The sequence below is a fragment of the Ranitomeya variabilis genome, chromosome 2, assembly GCF_051348905.1.
Source record: "Ranitomeya variabilis isolate aRanVar5 chromosome 2, aRanVar5.hap1, whole genome shotgun sequence".
NCBI classification, from domain to species: Eukaryota; Metazoa; Chordata; class Amphibia; order Anura; family Dendrobatidae; genus Ranitomeya; species Ranitomeya variabilis.
In genome coordinates, this window is record NC_135233.1 from 307,046,233 (window position 1) to 307,067,667 (window position 21,435).

Here is a 21,435-nt window from a genome sequence, read left to right on the forward strand (position 1 = left end):
CACCAGCAGCTTCAAATAACTGTTTGCTGCTTTGTAATGGTATTTTGGCAGCTGCTCTCTTAATCCATTGAATATATTTGGCAGAAACCTTCCTCATTAGGCCTTTATCTGCATGAACTCTGTCTGTGCTCTGTTTCAGTCACAAATCTCTTCACAGTATGATGATCACTCTTAAGTTTTCGTGAAATATCTAATGTTTTCATACCTTGTCCAAGGCATTGCACTATTTATCGCTTTTCAAGAGCAGAGAGATTCTTTTTATTTCCCATATTGCTTGAAACCTGTGGCCTGCTTAGTAATGTGGAACATCATTTTTAAGTAGTTTTCCTTTAATTAGAATCACCTGGAAAACTAACTATCACATGTATTTAAGATTGATTTCAGTGATCCATTGAGCCCTGAGACACAATACCATCCACGACTTTATTTGAAAAACAAAACAATTAAATCTTTATGACACTTAAATCCAATTTGCATAATAATTTGGAACACTGTGTAATATTTCAAATTACATTTTCTTCCCAGCAGGAATCCAAAATGCAGATGTATATTTTTATTGGTCTTTGTATAGACATCAGACATATATTCTACTCAATTACAAAAAACGCGCTCTCATATAGTTATTTTGATGGAAAAATAAAAAAGTTATGGCTCTGGGAAGAAGGGGAGCAAAAAGTGAAAACAGAATATCGCCCGGGGGTGAAGGGTTTATATGGGTTTTCCACATAAATAAAATTGTCTCCAAAGGACTGCATACTTGTGAAACTAACTTAGATAGTACTCCCCATCCCTCGATCCAGTGTCTACTCTTCGCCACTTTTTCAGTATATTTTTTTTGCATCAGTGATGTCACATTGACAGGATAAATCTCGGCTGAGGCCAATCGTTGAGCTTGGTAGCTTCTACGCTCATTGCTGTTGACGCAACTTTGCCGGTGCAACAAAAACACAAAGGCCAGTGATGAAGAACCGGAGCTATAGACTAGGGGAGGGTTAATACTGAGTTTGATGTTTTGAAAGTATGCTATTCTTAAAGTGGAAAACCCTTACAAATATTTTAGGTGTATGCCCTTAAATGCACTTTTATATTTTAAGCAATGCTGTTTTATTAAGTTTTCCTCATTCTTTCAAGATGTATTTGTAGAATGTCTTAGTATAGATGATGAATTTATGGTGTAGGATAAAGCAGCTTTTCTTGTTACCCTTGAGGCAAGTAAAGAACAGAGCAATAGCACTTAAAAAGACCCCTTTTACTTTTGCATTTGGGATGCATTACAAACTCTGCTATTGTAGCGTTCAATGACTACAATGTGTCACACCAGCTTGAATTATTGATCCTGCACATTAAAGCCTCATACTCCATGACACTATTTTTAAACTTGTGTTGGTGACTTTACATTTATTACTACACATTACAGATCAAAGATCTCTACACAATGGAGGTATAGCACAGAGATCTATAATAATATACATCATGCTGTTCTTTATACCATGGGGCCTTCATCATTCAAAGTGTGTTAAGCACTCTTGTCAGGACTAAAACCTAGCCCTGTGATGGAGATTTGCCTAATTTGGATATATTGCTCTAGGAACAGTGTCAATGATTCGCTTCTCATTCCTGTTTACAGTGTGATTGTAAAATCTCTATGTTCCAGGGGACATTCATGTTGTCTCTTTCACCTTTGAACCATCTGCTGCCACTATTTTTCAGATATAACTGTAGGGTTCATGATGTATTTACCTTGAATGAGAGGTGGCTTGCCCTAGTAGAAGCCTGTCCTACTATGTTGTCTTCAGTGGAAACTAGAGATGAGCTGATCTGGCAAGATTTAGATTTGCAGCATAGTTATTTTCTTAAAAAATAATGTTCCTTATTATGCTATGGAGCGTAATAAACATAGGATATTTAAAACAAAAGCAACAATCTCACCATAAATGTGTCTCCACAGCCCACCATATGGTCCTTTCCATCTCTTATTTTCCCCTTCCTCTGTCATGCATATACTCTTTAGCCTTTTTAGTCACTAGAGTGATGCATGTCGTGACACCACAATGTATGGCATATAGTGATATTAGTTCAAGGTCTAGCCTAGCCTAAACATTAAAGGGACACTGTCACCCCCTCCAGCCGTTATAAACTAAAAGAGCCACCTTGTGCAGCAGTAATGCTGCAGTCTAACAAGGTGACTCTTTTAGTTTTTGTTGCTGATATTCCCACAATAAAGGTATTTATAATTTTGCTCAAATACCTATCTTTGTACCTGGAGGCAGGTCTGAAGCCTCCTCTTTGAAGTGCCCAACTGCCGTCAGTCATCTATTCTGGGGCGATTGTCGCCGCCCCCTCAGCGCTGTTTTCATCCAAAGTCCGGCGCCTGCGCTCTGCTCTTCTGCCTGGAGCAGGCGCACAGAGCATTGGCCGTCCTAGCTCTGATGCCGGGTTCCGGTCTGTGCCTGTGCGGGCAGTGCGGCCACCCTGTTACTGAATCCCAGCCCCGCACTGTGTTATGCAAAATTAAATGGAAGCAAGTAGACTGAGAACAGCAAATCGCAAAACAACAATATTTACAAAGTATTTGACAAGAAAATATATAACAGAAGTATATGGGTTAGTATACAATAAGAAACTCCTAAGTGAGCTCCGAGTCCACAGTCCAATGTAGTTATAATGGGGGGCAAGCACAGTATTTGGTGGAAACAGTCTAGGAGTTTCTGCGGTTTTCTGGGCCTTGACGAGGGACACTGCTCTATCTCACTAGCCACATGTTTTCCTTATAAAAACTACTAGAGCTCTCTGGGCCGCTCTTGCGTCAGCTGGATCCCATCTTGTCCGCAGCTCTCCCGCTGCCCACGCCTGGTACCGTAAGTCCATGCTGGAAGTGATGGCCTGTCTCACAAAACTTCTCCGATCATTGGCCCAGGCTGGATTCTCTGGGTACTTTTAGGGCCTCTTTGATGCATTGACTGTGGATGAGTGTCTCCTCGGTCCGTATTGGTAAGGGGCTGGTCCTCGACTGTTGACCAGCGTTGTCTAGGTCAGGGACCTTGACGGCTTCATTTGATGCTTGACTGTCGACGATGCAGTTTGGACCTTGATCGGCGTAGCTCTGGTCTTCAGTGCTTGACCGTCAACATCTGGATCTGGGACTGGCTGTTGTCCGCTGCTGCGGCCTACTGCCTCAGCTGCTTTAGCTGCAGCAAGAGCACCTGCCACTTATCTTGGCACCAAATCTTCTCCCCTTTTGGTGCTCCAACTTTTAAATCTAAGGCATGTTTCATCACTGTCAAATGACCCAGGGCACTGCCAAATTCTTTTCCTTCTGCAACTTTTCTTCTTGGCAACAGTTCCGCAGGGTTTTGTTCAAGTCTGGAGGCCGCACATCTTTGCAACACTTTGTCTCCAATGCTCCATTCTCCTACAACACTACTACGTAAATGAGAAATCATATCACTTACTCTTGTTATAACAGTATAATTACTGTGCTTACTTCAAACTATACAATGATTCATGGAGTATCACATAGTTATAAGAGGTTTCTAGCATAGTGTCAGAATAACTTGCTGTAGGTCATAGATTTAGAGATGGTTGGTTTCTGTTGGACCTCATAGGCTCTGAAGTAGGACTTTTCTCCACTGGTTCAAATCTTTTTAGTATGCGATTGGTTTTCTTCACAAGAACAAATCATCCTAAAGTGAACTTGAGTCATGTGTAAGTTATGGCTTCAGCAAAAATTTCTGTATTGTACTTCAGCTTATTAAGATGAAAACAATGAACTTTAGAATAAGGACCATCAGTAAAATTGTGGATATGATTATCGGGATAATAGGTTTCATCTCTTGGCTCTTTTTTAAATTTTCTCATTTTCTTAGATAAATAGCACACGAGTCAGGTTTATCAGTAAAGTATCCCCATAACTACCTGCATGTGAGACCCACCACTGTACAACCTCTACCTTCAGGTCATTTTCACCCCTAGCATAAATAATGCATTTTTTTCCAATCTATTTTCTTTGTGCAGAAAATCTGCTGCATTTAAAGGGCTTGTCCATTACCCAGACAACCCATTCTCAATCACGTTACTTCCCCATCTAAAATAACAGCTATACTCACCCTCACCTCGAGTGCGGTCACCATTCTCTGTGGCAGTGGCTCTCTGTGGGCTCGCACAATGTTATATCATGCTCGCCTTGCAGCCAATTAAGGGCCGCTTCACTCTGTTTCTAATAAAACAGACACTAAGAACAAGTGAGAGCTGAAGCTGCTCTTAAATCCCCTATGGATGTGCATTATGTTTGAAGAGGTGAGAGTGAAGCAGTCGCTGATTGGCTGCAGGGTTCGCGAGACATAACAATGTTGCACAAGCCCAGGTTTGTTAAAATCTCATCCCTCTGGCTGCTACTGAAATATTTCACAGATTTTTTTACCTGCAAACTCGGAAGAAAAATCTGCTAACTCATTTACACATCGCTGATTTTAAGTGCATTGCATGACAATCACATGTGGTGGGTTTTCACGTGTGACATTCTTGCAGTTGCAAATCTTTTTGCAGATTTCAATGCTAATCTGTGACAAAATCTACATGCAAAACAAAAGAAATATTTGCAAAAACAAATCTGCTACAAATTTGTACGTGTGGACCCTAAAAATGGCAGAGGGTTGTCTTTTTTTCCGTGATTTTAATAGAGGGCTAAATCTATTGAGATACAGCTGTATTTATATAGAAGCTTTCAGAACATTATTGTGATAAATATACACCCCTAAAATTTTCAATAAAAAAGCTTTTGGATGAATGAATCGATGAATGAGAACTCTGAATTGCTGTAATTAGTTTGTCCTCATTATGTACACATTTGCATATTTTGCTCATCAATTTGCAAATTCCACCAGTTCTATCCACACGTTAAAGCAGGAAAATGAAGAGAGAGATTGATCCACGAAGTACGGCTTTCATAGCACAGCACAAAATTCATTACGTGCTCTGGAGAAAGTGTGGTCGCACGGCTGCTCATGTCTTAAATTTTACTCGTCAAAGATAGATTTATTACACGATATGACAAACAATGACATGCATTTTTCTATTTAATTACAGCTATCAGTTGTTGTTTGCATTCAATTCTGGAAGTACTAGAAGGAAAAAGAATTCATCGCCTTACATTTGTGTCCACCATCATGATTTGTGTTATGAAATTGTAAATGAAATAAGTTTATTATCCGCCTCTCTGTAAATATCTCATATGGCCATTCACTTCTTGTCACTAAATGGTGGCAGAAATATGTTGTAGAATGGTTAAAAATACATTATTTAATTAAAGATACATTATTTTTCACTGAACATCAGCAAATAATAAATATTAGAAGCAGTGATAAAATGTATTGCCCATCTGCATAATCCATTCTCTGAACTGATGACATTCTAGTGATCGACAAATCACATTCGAACCCATACATCAAATCTTACAACAGTCCCTACTGGAGTAAGATTTGTGGAACATCGCCACTCGTCGTGAATTTGATGAGTAACAGTCGCCATGCGCTCTTTCCGACCAAGCACTTTGTCCAAAGTGGGCAAAAAGAGTGCTAAAAGTCACAACATTTTAACACAGCCTCAAATTGTGCCTAAATGTTGTGATTTTCCACAGCTTTTTACTCCAAAATACCGGAGCAAAAGCTTTGATGAATCTGATCCTTAATTTTTTGATTGGACTGTAATAAATTCTGTTTCCTTTCAATTCTGAGCTTTCATCCATTTACTAATTGTAAAACTATATGGAGAAGACTAAATAGTGACATGCACACTGAATTTTCCAATGAGTTTTTCAAGCAGAACCTGAGTGAGTGGAAATTGAACAAAAACTTTTCCAAACCTCCTAAAAAATACAAAAAGTCTCAAAAAAAAAGAGTGTCTGCTCAGTTTCCTCTCCAAAAACATAGCACAAAGACTCCATGTACACATAGCCAGATTAGTGATTACACTAGGACATCCATACCATCACTATTGGAGGAATCAAATTCTTTCAAAACTTATTGGCTGTGAATTTCTCCAGTACTCCTATCTACAGTCCTCAATCACATCCTCACCCTTTCTTATCCAAAACATTTACAGCCATTGTTCTCTTCCTTTCTTCTACTCTTAGGATATCTAAGTCTATAAAAAAAAGTCTAGAGCTCAACTGTTCGGCAAGCTATAACATGCCATAAAGCTTTCCTCAACATCTTACTCAACGCCCATCTCCGCTGACAAGAATTCAACACCTATTTTCTTATAGGTTACAGGCTTCTAAAGGTCAGAATTTTTTTCCTAGCTGTAACTCTGCCTTCATTTGTTAAGGCACTCTGTAAGTGTCCTCAAAGTAAGTATATTAGAAATAATGCTTGTACAGTATTTGAAAACGACTTATCACTGAAGGCTTTAAAGAGTTTTACTCGCTATTAAAATCCCCATCCATATACCCAGTTAGGGTGTATAAACTCTTCAACATTAAAATTGTAACAGCATGAAGGAAAACGCATGAAATTAAGGAAATCACAGGATGCATAGACATGTTAATGATATGCAAATTATAAAAAAATGAAAAAATATGTTCAACTTATTCAGTATTGAGTGTAAGCACCATGGGAGTAGGACTGGTATGACATTCCTTCCTGGAGAGCTCTTCATAGTATTGCACACATGGTCTTTACATCAATTTCAGGCTATGATTGCTTTCAAGGTAACCGAGACTCATTGCTAAAGAGGATAGACCTCAGTTTCAGCCTTTCTGCGCATTGATATTATTTGAGATCAGTAGCTTGAGGTAAATTTAGTGGCCTTCACAAGGGAACATCACACCGGTCCTACTTTCAGGATTATGGTGTGTGATGCCGTAATGTTCGGTAGCCAGACCCCTCTAGTCTTCATTCCAGGTACACTAAAAGCTTGGCGTTGCATTCATTTAGTCAGGGTATAAGTGATACCACCATTTCTTCAAAGTGGGTCAGGAGTAATTTTTCAAAATGACAAGGCAAGCCACATGTTGCTAGTGCTACTTTGAGATACCAAGCCCTGCAGCATATCGGGACTTTTCTCTTTAATCACATCTGGGATGACATTGGTTGGTAATTAAAAAAGGAGCTGCCAGCAATGGATCTTGATGATTTGTCTATATGCATTCAGGGTGAAAGAATGCTCAATCAACTATTTTTAACCTCATTGGTAACATGTCAAGGCGTATAAGTGCAGGGATTTCTGCGCATGGCATTCATACTCAATGCTGAATAAATAAAGGTGTTTTGAAAATTTTATTTCCTTTTTTTATAATTAACAAGACTATTGATCTTGTGATTTCCATATTTCCTTTACTTCTCCTTCTTGGTATGGCAATTCCAATGTTGGGGAGCGTAGATATCAAAGAGCAGGTAACCTGGATCCCCATTTGTGTGGAAAGCATTAAACAGTGAGCTGCTCTAACAGTAGCTGACCTTGTCTTTCCACGTATTACATCATCAGTTTTCTTGTCAATAACTTTCTTTCAGCATGTAATACTTAAAAGGCAAATAATCACCAATTTTCTGGATAGGTGATATCTTGCTGACAGCTGGGGGTCCAAACATGATATACTGAAAAGATCCACTCAATTTCTGTCTTTAGCAGTGCCAGATGTAGCCAAATGTGGCCACGCGCTATTCTCATGGACAATTTTGGAACCTCTGCAATCCTAAAGTTGTCATCTAACCTGTAAGTAGGTGTCAGTGTTGCCAACTGTCCAGAAATTTCAGGACAGTCCGTAAAAATAGGACACTTTTATGACTTGTCCATAAAAAATGTTTGTTTTTTTTAAGCTGTAAAAAACTGATTTAGATCATTTTGATTGTAATTATTATCATTTTACAGTTTACATTAACTGCAGCTGATGCTTTCATATCAGAATTATGGGCTGTAGACATGGATCGTTAATCATCATGATTCATTATGGTTTACCAAAATATTGTCTGTTTGTGATTTTTTTTTTGTAAGCTCTCCACATGTCCAGTTGCAAATAACCATTTCATTTCTTCTGCAACTTCTACTCATTTACAGCATTATGTTAATGGAAATAGGAGCTTGGCCACAGTAACTGTCTGTTGTTTAATGTTCCCCCGCTAAAAAGTGAATATGCTATATTGAAGAATTCCCTAAAAGTTTACGGCTAATCATTCCAAATTGCCGTGTTGACCAGCGCTACATATCATACGCGTTTTCCATCAAAATACACCTGTGTGTAGAAATTAAAGAGTTAAGTGCAAATAGTGTATGTGACATTGTACGTATAACCTAGATTTCAGTGACATTTGTCAGGAATGCAGCTGTTGGTCTGAACCATAAAATGCACTTTATGTGAACTTTTTAGACTTCCAGTGCATCTTGCTTTGTCAGTTCCAATTTATCTGATCCTGGTGCTTACACGACACTGCTGCAATCCCGTCTGCTGGTGTTAGTACACATTAGAAAGAAGGATTGTGGTTCTGCTCTAGGTAGAAATGTATTTGTAAATTAATAACTTTGATAATTAGTGATGCTTAATTATCTATGATTATCACATTTAACAAGCCTCTGCAGTGAAGAAGTGTTGTACAGTGTCTTCTTCAGAGGTAAACCATGCAGAGCTAATCGGGGAATCTGCAGGTGGGCTTTAGGAAGGTAATAATGTAAAATGATAATACTAAGCAGCTTAATGCCTGAGAAGACTTTGTTCATCTTCTAGTAGCTATAAATACTAAGCTGTAAAGTAAAACATGGTGTTCTAGCATATATGACCACCTTCCAGACTCTCCACCTCTAGAGTCAACTGAAAGAACCCTTTAGGTAATTATTTTGTGAAAATTTCTTATGGTGAGGGCATCAGAATCAAACCTGCTACCTGTGGAAGCAACCCGAAAATTCAGCTTCATGTATGGCTGTGGGATGTTTCAATTAATATTTAAGCAACCACTTGTATGGAGTCTACTCAGACTTTTGTTGGGTTTTTGTAGATCTCGATGGGTTTCAAATTTCAAATTTTCTTAAAAAATCTCCCACTGCTAAAATGAATTTTGTGTCCAAAATGGTCTCAAATGTGAAGTATCTTTTCAACAATTGCAGTAGAAGTGATTAGCATTATTTTGGCCATTGCACAGAGCAAAAAGAAGGGTTGGCATTCCCTTTCAACAGGACCTTTCATTGTTAACTTCAGTGGAAAGCGTATACTCATTTCTGCCTATCTAGCATTATTGATAGATCCTCAGTGACCCTCCTCCCAGCTAGTTCTGTAACCTTACACTCATTAGTACAAGCTGTAGTTCTCAGTAAGGCTGAGTGGGTGGAGACTGAATACATTGGACTCCCTCACTCTATCGCTGGACTCATAATATCAGAGACCCAAGTGCATAATAAGGAACATTCAATCCTCATAAAATAATTTTGCTTGAATTTGGCAATGAAAATTCAATTAGCATCGATCTGCTGAATTGGAATCTTGGCTGAGTTCCTCATCTTTAGTGATTGTATATGACAAATGTAGAGTCACTTTTTAGTCCCAAAATGGAAGGTTGCTTTATTATTCGGAATATACAGCCATTATAGCATGGATTTTCATATCCAACATGTAACGTGAAATCTGATAGAATGGCCTCTTAAAAGGAATCCATTAGCAGGATTTTGCTACGTAATCCGAAAACAGCATGGTAGGGGTTACAACACTGAAATGTGCATTTTATTCAACTTTGAGGTTTTGTTTGCTTACAATGATTGTTTTAGCACCATTAGTTTATCATTGCTGTGACTAGCTGGTCTTGAGCCCTGGTCCAACATGCTCCCTCCTGTGGTAGGCACCTCACTGTCTATGGACATTGTATATACAGAACCTGGTGTGGGCGGGGTTAGCTTTCTCAGCTCTGCTTCCTTCTCAATTGTAAAGGTCTGATTGTGTGAGAATGGCTGCACCCAGTAATCTCAGTAATACATTGTTGGAATCAGGGTCTCTTTGCCTATATCATGCTGCTCTCAGATGAGGTAGCAAAAAACCTGCTGACAAATTCCTTTTAAAGTTTTTTTTTCATTGTGTGGTAGAGTAGTTAGGTGCTACAAGCCCATATTAGCTTGGGTTACTAATGCTGGTGACACCTTGCCACAACAGCCAGATTGTTCCTTCTGATGAAGTTACCGCAGTTACTTTTTACGGCTTTATGGCCTCCAGTTTTCAATAAAACTGTAAGATTTGAAAAAATATATATTTCTAATTGCTTCAAGATGGATTTGCATTACATAAATCTGCTGTTTAATGGACATGGTAATAGACCACCTGCTTCTTTTCTCTGTTCCTTCATGGTTCATGGATGCATTTTTTGAGGTATACAAGAATGACAATGTCAAACTGTAAGGTTTTATCTTTTATTCTATTCTGTAATCGGTGGTTAAGCTTAAATATTAGGCTTTTATAATGCAATTACTTTTAGCAAGTCGCTTAGCAATAATATATATTCAGTATTACAGATACAAGGATGTTAATTTTTCAATATCAGTTAATCTTCTTGCCATGTTCTTTTTCTTCCAGAGGGAAGACATCTTATTTGTAAAATATATTGCAATATTTGAAGTAGTACTTAATCGAAATACTTCATCAGCATAGTTAATTCTGGGCACTTTTTGTGCTTTTTTAGGAGGCATCTGTAACTTTGTAGCGAACAATCAGTCCAGATCCCAACAATCAATTTTTAAGGGACGATCCATTGCAACATTTCTTCAGTGTCACAAAACACTCTGTTACTGTACCCCTGAGGCTGTGCGTGTGATTTGTTGATTTGCTGCTTACACCTTTTCAGGCCGTAAGGGGTATGATGGTACTAGGATCTTAAAAATACATGGCGGATCAGTGAGATCAGGATCTTTAAACTGATAACTCTATCCACAGGCTAACTAAAACTGTAGAATTGGATAAGTAGAACTCAAAAGATCCATATTTTGTTACCACAATACACACAAAAAAATATGGTCCAAAGTAGACACGTGAAGCCCTATGTAGTCACTTGAAGCCCTATGTAGTCACAAGAAGCTCTATATAGTAACGAGAAGCCCTATGTAGTCAAGGGAAGCCCTATGTAGTCTTGTGAAGCCCTATGTAGTCTTGTGAAGCCCTATGTAGTCTCGTGAAGCCCTATGTAGTCTCGTGAAACCCTATGTAGTCACGAGAAGCCCTATGTAGTCACGAGAAGCCCTATGTAGTAACGTGAAGCCCTATGTAGTGATGTGAAGCCCTATGTAGTCACATGAACCCCTATATAGTCTCGAGAAGCTCTATATAGTCACGAGAAGCTCTATATAGTAACAAGAAGCCCTATGTAGTAACAAGAAGCCCTATGTAGTCAAGAGAAGCCCTATGTAGTCACATGAAGCCCTATGTAGTCACAAGAAGCCCTATGTAGTCTCGTGAAGCCCTATGTAGTCTCGTGAAGCCCTATGTAGTCACGAGAAATCCTATGTAGTAACGAGAAGCCCTATGTAGTCACGAGAAGCCCTATGTAGTCACATGAAGCCCTATGTAGTCACGTGAAGCCCTATGTAGTAACGTGAAGCCCTATGTAGTAATGTGAAGCCCTATGTAGTCACATGAAACCCTATATAGTCACGAGAAGCTCTATATAGTCACGAGAAGCTCTATATAGTAACGAGAAGCCCTATGTAGTCAAGAGAAGCCCTATGTAGTCACGTGAAGCCCTATGTAGTCATGAGAAGCCCTATGTAGTCTCGTGAAGCCATATGTAGTCACAAGAAGCCCTATGTAGTAACAAGAAGCCCTATGTAGTAACAAGAAGCCCTATGTAGTCATGAGAAGCCCTATGTAGTCACATGAAGCCCTATGTAGTCACGTGAAGCCCTATGTAGTCACGAGAAGCTCTATAAAGTCACGAGAAGCTCTACATAGTAACGAGAAGCCCTATGTAGTCAAGAGAAGCCCTATGTAGTCATGTGAAGCCCTATGTAGTCACAAGAAGCCCTATGTAGTCACGAGAAGCTCTATAAAGTCACGAGAAGTTCTACATAGTAACGAGAAGCCCTATGTAGTCAAGAGAAGCCCTATGTAGTCACGTGAAGCCCTATGTAGTCACGAGAAGCCCTGTGTCGTCTCGTGAAGCCCTATGTAGTCACGAGAAGCCTTATGTAGTCATGAGAAGCCTTATGTAGTCACGAGAAGCCCTATGTAGTCACGAGAAGCCCTATGTAGTCACATGAAGCCCTATGTAGTCACATGAAGCCTATGTAGTCATGTGAAGCCCTATGTAGTAACGTGAAGCCCTATGTAGTCGCGTGACGCCCTATGTAGTCACGTGAAGCCCTATGTAGTCACATGAAGCCCTATGTAGTCACATGAAGCCCTATGTAGTCACATGAAGCCTATGTAGTCATGTGAAGCCCTATGTAATCATGTGAAGCCCTATGTAGTCATGTGAAGCCCTATGTAGTCATGTGAATCCCTATGTAGTCAGGTAAAGCCCTATGTAGTCACTTTAAGCCCTATGTAGTCACATGAAGCCCTTTGTAGTCACGTGAAGCCCTATGTAGCAACATAAAGCTCTCTATAGTGACATGACGCTAGCCTTCGGCTAAATTAAAAGCAGCTTTACTCAATAGTAGTAGTGTGTAGAACATTTTATTATCTACATACTGCAGAAACAATCACTGCAGAATCATAACTTAAACTGATCAGCCTTGTGAATTTTCAATGCAGAGCATGCTAATTTATGTTGCTGATATTCTGGGGATTTTCCCCAATATGTTCAACTGAGAAGTCAAAATCTGCAGCAAACCACATTTGTTGCAGATTTTGCTGTAAATTGAGGGGGGAACTTTTCAAAGTTTAAAAGAAAAAGAATCTATCATCTTCCCTGGCACTTTCGTGGATCCCTTGTCCAGTCCCCTGCCGATCTCTGCATAACCTTTCCTCCTGTATGTGTGGTTCCATATGATGTTAATCAAGGGTGCTGGGATGTACGGAGACCAGTAGAGGACCAGATAAGTGAGCCACTGGGGGTCCAAAAAGCTGAACATAATGTTTGTTTGTTTATTTATTTGCAACTTTGTTAGCAAATCTGTGCCAAAATCCCCATAACTTGTCATGGCGACTGTTTATCTGCTTTCTGGTGAAACTGCTGCAGACTATTAACACAGCAATTGTAATAATATATGTACAGACCATGGCAATTTCACAGCCATCCCAAATTTTTTAAACTGCTGATACATATTCCGTATTTTAGTTAAACATATAACCATAGAATGGAGAGAAGTCAATCTAAATTATATGTAGAACGTTAATCTACTGTCAATGTCTAATTAAGCAAATGATCAACTCTTATAAGTCTGCCATGAAATATGTTGCTGCTTTTTCCCTCCACAATCCAGACATATGGTACTAGACATGATTGTGTTGTTTTTATTGCTTTTCGTTTGACACTTGGAGACCTAAAGCATAAGGCATTCTCCATTCTCTCCTCTAATCCCTTGTGTACAATATTAAAATCATTTAAAGCCGGAGATATTTAGCTGCCTTTTATATGTAAATTTTGCCCATTGCTACTTTTAGATTACTTACTTGCTTAGAGAGGAATTATAACTTTATGTCCTCATTTTGATTCTGGAAGAGAATTACCAGATGCATTTGCATTATGAAACATCGACTGTATCTTTTACATAAATGCAGGTGGTTCAGATAAGTATACACATGAAAATAATTTGCATGGCATGAATAGAGAGACTGATCAGTCCTTCTATTCATGGTTAAGCAATAGTGTTGGTGTTTTCAAAAGACATTTCTAAGATTAGGAGAACATATTCTTCCTTTGTGGGAGGGTACATAGTCATCAAAATGCCATTAAAGCATTCCTGTTCTCTGCAAATCTAGGGAAATGTCTTACTTAAACTCCTGTCTGCCTCATACTTGAACTTTTGAGAAAATGTTCTCTATTAAGAAGGAAAGGAAATTCATCACCCTGGGTCTGTATGGGTCAATCATTAGCTAGCAGGTTTGATCGCAGAGATATAAAGTGCTTTACGGTAAAGAAGTGACTGTACTACTGCTGGATGAAGGGATCAGGTTCTAAAGAATAATGTAGAAGTGGTGAGGGTTAGCATAGAAGAGTTAGATGAAAGAATGTGACATGTGGTTTTATGGTATGTTTAGAACAGAAGTTGTTGAGAATTAACTTGTCACATCTGTCAGAGTCCACAAGCTCAAAAAGGATACCTCGGACAGACTTGACACAAGCCACTCTTTCTGACAGATTCCAAAGGAACACTAACCTTGACCCTTTATACCTTCTACAAGGATCTGGTCATTCAACAGGGTCCACTGGAAAATTGGGCAGTTTGCATCTTCAGGTATATAAAAGAATGTTCACAATGAGTTTTTTTCAGGTGCTTTTGGAGCAGAAGTTTGCCAAAAAGCATGATGAGTTAAGTTTTACTTGGAGAGTTGGAGAATTTCTGCTCCAAAACCTCATAAAAAAATCTCAATGTGCACACACTCTAAGGCGTATGAATAACCTTCGATAATTGGCAGAACAGGGAGCATGGCTTGCTTAGTAGACTGAGATAAGAGAGGAAATGTTGGATGGAACTGCACTTTATGAATGAGCGATAAAGTTGAAATTGTACTCTATAGTGGAAGGGCAACCAGTGCAGTGGCTGGCACAGGGTTGAAGCTTCAGTGTAGTGGTTGGACACATTCGGCTGCAGAGTTCAGGATGGCTGGGATCGCTGGGAGACTCTAAGAGGGTAAGAATGATTAGTAATAAGGTTTAGTAATCACAAAGGAAATATATGAGAGTAATAAGTGGTTTTGCTGTTTCCATCTTTCTCTTTTGTGTATATGTTAGTTAAAAACTGCTTTATCATTGTTCTTGAATACTGCTAGTTTAATGTTATTGTTTATAACATTGGTTATATTGCTGCATATTATTTAGGAATGGTTAAATGTTAGACTAATATGGGTTGAAATGATTTTGATATGAGCAGTGCTTCCAGGTCACCATTGTTTTTACACACCAAACAACAGATCCTGAATTGAGCGGCACCAGGTAATGTGGATAATCTTCACAGGCTGTGACTATAGAGGACAGATTTTTCCAAAGACTTCTAACACAAAGCTCTATTCTTGCATGTACGGGAGGTGCTCTTCATATAACAAGAAAATAGAAATCCACATAATGCAAAGTTTAAACAGATGCGGCACTCACCCGAATGTTGCGGGTCCTGGACCTGTAGAGGCGCATCCGCGTGAAACGGCCGTCGTCCACTTTCTTCTCCCCGCACCCCTCTCTGTCTCCTGCTGCCTCTCCGCAAATGTCTAATGTTGCATAAAGTGAATAAAAGACACTGATTTCTGCAACATTCGGGTGAGTGCCACATCTGTTTAAACTTTTCACCATTGTTTTTACATTCTAGTAATGCCACTCCACTTTAGTTATGGAGTAAGTGATTTTCTACAATGGCTTGGACTCATCCAACTAATATCTTCTGCCAAATATCTAATATAATTGGCAGAACAGGGAGCATGGCTTGCTTAGTAGACTGAGATAAGAGAGGAAATGTTGGATGGAACTGCACTTTATGAATGAGCGATAAAGTTGAAATTGTACTCTATAGTGGAAGGGCAACCAGTGCAGTGGCTGGCACAGGGTTGAAGCTTCAGTGTAGTGGTTGGACACATTCGGCTGCAGAGTTCAGGATGGCTGGGATCGCTGGGAGACTCTAAGAGGGTAAGAATGATTAGTAATAAGGTTTAGTAATCACAAAGGAAATATATGAGAGTAATAAGTGGTTTTGCTGTTTCCATCTTTCTCTTTTGTGTATATGTTAGTTAAAAACTGCTTTATCATTGTTCTTGAATACTGCTAGTTTAATGTTATTGTTTATAACATTGGTTATATTGCTGCATATTATTTAGGAATGGTTAAATGTTAGACTAATATGGGTTGAAATGATTTTGATATGAGTAGTGCTTCCAGGTCACCATTGTTTTTACACACCAAACAACAGATCCTGAATTGAGCGGCACCAGGTAATGTGGATAATCTTCACAGGCTGTGACTATAGAGGACAGATTTTTCCAAAGACTTCTAACACAAAGCTCTATTCTTGCATGTACGGGAGGTGCTCTTCATATCACAAGAAAATAGAAATCCACATAATGCAAAGTTTAAACAGATGCGGCACTCACCCGAATGTTGCGGGTCCTGGACCTGTAGAGGCGCATCCGCGTGAAACGGCCGTCGTCCACTTTCTTCTCCCCGCACCCCTCTCTGTCTCCTGCTGCCTCTCCGCAAATGTCTAATGTTGCATAAAGTGAATAAAAGACACTGATTTCTGCAACATTCGGGTGAGTGCCACATCTGTTTAAACTTTTCACCATTGTTTTTACATTCTAGTAATGCCCCTCCACTTTAGTTATGGAGTAAGTGATTTTCTACAATGGCTTGGACTCATCCAACTAATATCTTCATTGTGAAGATAATGGAAATCATTGTGCTTAATCTGAAATATTGTACTACTAAAAAAATGATGTGGCTGTGAACAAGTTAAATGCTTATCAAAAGAGTTTCTGCATAATCAGGATATGGATTCCTACACTTGGATTCTAATTATATGGTTCCAAGTTAGCAGTGAAATACATTTTAGTAGATCTCTCATCACTTCCTTTTAACAAAAGACTTACAAAGATTTTCTGCACATGTTTGCAGCAGTGGTTTGTTTTGATTGCCACATTGCTTTCGCATAACAAAACTCTAGTTGATTCCTTTGTAGAGCAATCATAATGTTGATGAGATAATATGGCCCTGAGCGGAAATGTATTAAAAGGATTAAAACGTTAAATTATCTCAGCCTGATCCCTTCTTAAAAGTTATTCTCAAAATCCTTAACTTCTTGATCACACAATGGTCTTGCTATGTTTCTTTTATGATTCTCAAATTGTCTGAAATAGGTTATTATTTTATTTCCTTTCTGGTTCTTTAGCAGCATAGCCAAAAGAAACCAGTTTGATGTTTGCAATTACCAATTGCACAAAAGGTACAAAGATTGGGTATGCTGAAAGCATCTAGCTATAGCATTTTTGCTAAAATTCTGCAATTTTTGGAAGGCTAAGTCTTCTCACAGAAGCCTCTTGGTACATTAGCAAATTTCCCTTAAAATATTTTTGCATCTATGGGGACATTTTAATTTTTCTTTTTTTTTCATAAGTATTTGTATTTTGGGCTAAAAAAATTAATTTTTCAATTGGATTTAATGGTAAAAAATTGCACCGTTTACCTTCTATAGCTTCTGTATTGTAGTGTCTTGCTGGTTGCAGAATCAGCCGACTGATATCTGTCAATGAGCTCCTTATGACAGGGACATTTGTAACTTTTTTATCTCTTTTCTGAGATCCTCTCAGCTGATTTATGACCACAGACCACATAAAAGTTGAATGTGCAGTTAAACATAGACGGTGTAAAAACTCAAACAATGAACATTATTTAATGAAACCCAATCGCAAAAATAACATTTAGCCCCAAAACATGCATTTGATAGAAAATGTATATGTGTGTATAAATATATTCCAGAAGGTGAACAATCCTTTAAGGTTTGTTGAGCATGGTGCCAGTACTATATGGTGAAACGCATTGGAACACACCTTTTTATTATTAACCCCTTTACCCCCCAAGGGTGGTTTGCACGTTAATGACCGGGCCAATTTTTACAATTCTGACCACTGTCCATTTATGAGGTTATAACTCTAGAATGCTTCAACGGATCCTGATGATTCTGACACTGCTTTCCCGTGACATATTGTACTTCAAGATAGTGGTAAAATTTCTTTGATATTACATGTGTTTGTTTGTGAAAAAAATGAAAATTTGGGGAAAATTTTGAACATTTTGCAATTTTCCAAATTTGAATTTTTATGCCCTTAAATCACAGAGATATGTCACACAAAATACTTAATAAGTAACATTTCCCACATGTCTACTTTACATCAGCACAATTTTGGAACCCAAATTTTTTTTGTTAGAGAGTTATAAGGGTTAAAAGTTGACCAGCAGTTTCTCATTTTTACAACATCATTTTTTTTTAGTGACCACATCACCCATGAAGTCACTTTGAGGGGTCTATATGATAGAAAATACCCAAATGTGACACCATTCTAAAAACTGCACATCTCAAGGTGCTCTAAACCACATTCAAGAAGTTTATTAACCCTTCAGGTGTTTCACAGGAATTTTTGAAATGTTTAAAAAAAAAAATGAACATTTAACTTTTTTTCACAAAAATATTACTTCAGCCAAATTTGATTTATTTTACCAAGGGTAACAGGAGAAATTGGACCCCAAAAGTTGTTGTAAAATTTGTCCTGAGTATGCTGATACCCCATATGTGGGGGTAAACCACTGTTTGGGCGCATGGCAGAGCTCTGAAAGGAAGGAGCGCTGTTTGACTTTTCAATGCAAAATTGACTGGAATTGAGATTGGACGCCATGTTGTGTTTGGAGAGCCCCTGATGTGCCTAAACATTGAAACCCCCCACAAATGACACTATTTTAGAAACTAGACCCCCTAAGGAACTTATCTAGAAGTGTGGTGAGCACTTTGACCCACCGAGTGCTTCACAGAAAGTTATAATGCAGAGCCATAAAAAAAAAAATCATATTTTTCGCAAAAATTATATTTTGCTCCCAATTTTTTATTTTCCCAATGGTAACAGAAGAAACTGGACCACAAAAGTTTGCAATTTGTCCTAAGTATGCTGATACCCCATATGTGGGGGTAAACAGCTGTTTGGGCGCATGGCAGAGCTCGGAAGGGAAGGAGCGCCATTTGACTTTTCAATGCAAAATTGAAAAAATGGGACGCCATGTTGCGTTGGGGAGCCCCTGATGTGCCTATACATTGAAACCCGCCCCAAATGACACCATTTTGGAAACTAGACCCCATAAGGAACTTATCTAGATGTGTGGTGAGCACTTTGACCCACCAAGTGTTTCACTACAGTTTATAACGCAGAGCCGTGAAATTAAAAATTCTTTTTTTTTCCACAAAAATTATTTTTTAGCCCCCAGTTTTGTATTTTTTCAAGGGTAACAGGAGAAATTGGACCCCTAAAGTTGTTGTCCAATTTGTCCTGAGTACGCTGATACCCCATATGTGGGGGGAACCACTTTTTGTGCGCACGGGAGCGCTCGGAATGGAAGGAGCACTGTTTTACTTTTTCAATGCAGAATTGGCTGGAATTGAGATCGGATGCCATGTCGCGTTTGGAGAGCGCCTGATGTGACTAAACAGTGGAAACCCCCCAATTCTAACTGAAAGCCTAACCCAAACACACCCCTCACCCTAATCCTAACCATAACCCTAACCACACCCCTAACCCTAATCCCAACCCTAATCCCAACCGTAAATGTAATCCAAACCCTAACTTTAGCCCCAACCCTAACCCAAACTTTAGTCCCAACTTGAGCCCCAACCCTAACTTTAGCCCTAACCCTAACTTTAGCCCCAACCCTAACCCTAACTTTAGCCCCAACCCTAACTTTAGCCCAGCACTAATTCCAACTCTAATCCTAACCCCAACCCTAACCCTAACTGTAGCCCTAACCTAAACCCCAACCCTAACTCTAACTTTAGCCCAACCCTTACCCCAACCCTAACTGTAGCCCTAACCCTAACTTGAGCCCCAACCCTAACTTGAGCCCCAACCCTAACTTGAGCCCCAACCCTAACTTGAGCCCCAACACTAACTTTAGCCCTAACCCTAACTTTAGCCCCAACCCTAACCCTAACTTTAGCCCCAACCCTAACTCTAACTTTAGCCCAACCCTTACCCCAACCCTAACTGTAGCCCTAACCCTAACTTTAGCCCCAACCGTAATCCCTACCCTAACCCTAACGGGAAAATGGAAATAAATACATTTTTTAAAATTTTATTATTATTCCCTAACTAAGGGGGTGATGAAGGGGGATTTGATTTACTTTTATAGCGGGTTTTTTAGCGGATTTTTATGAATAGCAGCCGTCACACACTAACAGATGCTTTTTATTGCAAAAAATAGTTTTTTGCATCTACACATTTTGAGAGCTATAATTTTTCCACATTTTGGTCCACAGAGTCATAGGAGGTCTTGTTTTTTGCGGGACGAGTTGACATTTTTATTCGTACCATTTTCTGATCGCTTTTTATTCCGATTTTTGTGAGGTAGAATGAACAAAATCCAGCCATTCATGAATTTCTTTTGGGGGACGCTTATACTGTTCCACGTTTGGTAAAACTGATAAAGCAGTTTTACAGCGATACCTCATTTATATCTTTTTTTATGTTTTGGCGCTTTTATACGATAAAAACTATTTTATATAAAAAATAATTATTTTTGCATTGCTTTATTCTGAGAATAATGAGAGAAAAAGCATCACTCCAAATATGCACACCACATACACAAAAATAAGAGACATGATAATAAATCATATATGAAAAAACTAGATTTTTATTGACACACAACACACAATATAAAACATAATTAAAAACAGCAAAGAGCCTTGTCCATACACAATCATATGCAATTTATACTGTAAATCTGAGTATAAGAGTGAATACCCAACAAAATAGTGTGATAAGGACTACCTGAATGCAGGCCTGTGCAGCTATAGGCAAAAGGGGTTAATAGAAGCAAGCCAGAAAACAGTCCTTCAGGCTAGCAATATAAAGCCCGCTAGCAACCATGATAGTAACACACTGAGCAATATAACGAGCCAATACCTAGATGGCAAAAAACTGCACCTACGTGGCTCATGGGATAAAAATACACCAAACTATCTAGCAAATAACAGTGGCCAAATGGACTCCAACATAAGTCCCAAGGTCACCATGAATATGGTGAGGAGATGCAGCAATACATAATGAAAGACCCCAGAAAATGCTGAGGCCAAGTTACCCAGTGCGAGGTAGCAACCCAAAAGCAGATCCACAGGCAAGCAGGTGGAGAGGACAAGGCCCAGTGCAGCCCCACGCGTATCGCCCTCACTGATAGGGGTTCATCAGGGAAGATGATAGCGTGTGCCCGGACTCTTGTTTAAATATACAACCATTAGTAACATGTTTGATGGCCCACCTGTGAAGCCGCAGTGGAGACACCTGGTGAATGACGACAGAGATGGGGAAAAAAAAACTCTCCCATTACACATGCTTTATTCTGAGGACTATAACTTTTTTACTTTTTCATTGATGACGCTGTATGGTGGCTCGTTTTTTGCGTGGCAAGATGACGTTTTCAGCTGTACCATGTTTATTTATATCCGTCTTTTTGATGGCATGTTATTCCACTTTTTGTTTGGCAGTATGATAATAAAGCGTCGTATTTTGCCTCGTTTTTTTTTACGGTGTTCACTGAAGGGGTTATCTAGTGGGACAGTTTTATAGGTCGGGTC

The 21,435-nt window shown here is 39.0% G+C and overlaps 1 protein-coding gene across 2 annotated transcripts in view; it reads left to right on the plus strand.

Annotated features, from left to right (window-relative positions):
- Window positions 1-21,435, plus strand: part of IL1RAPL2 (interleukin 1 receptor accessory protein like 2) — a 1,069,016-nt gene that overhangs the window by 796,501 nt on the left and 251,080 nt on the right. The gene's annotated exons all lie outside the window — the stretch shown is intronic.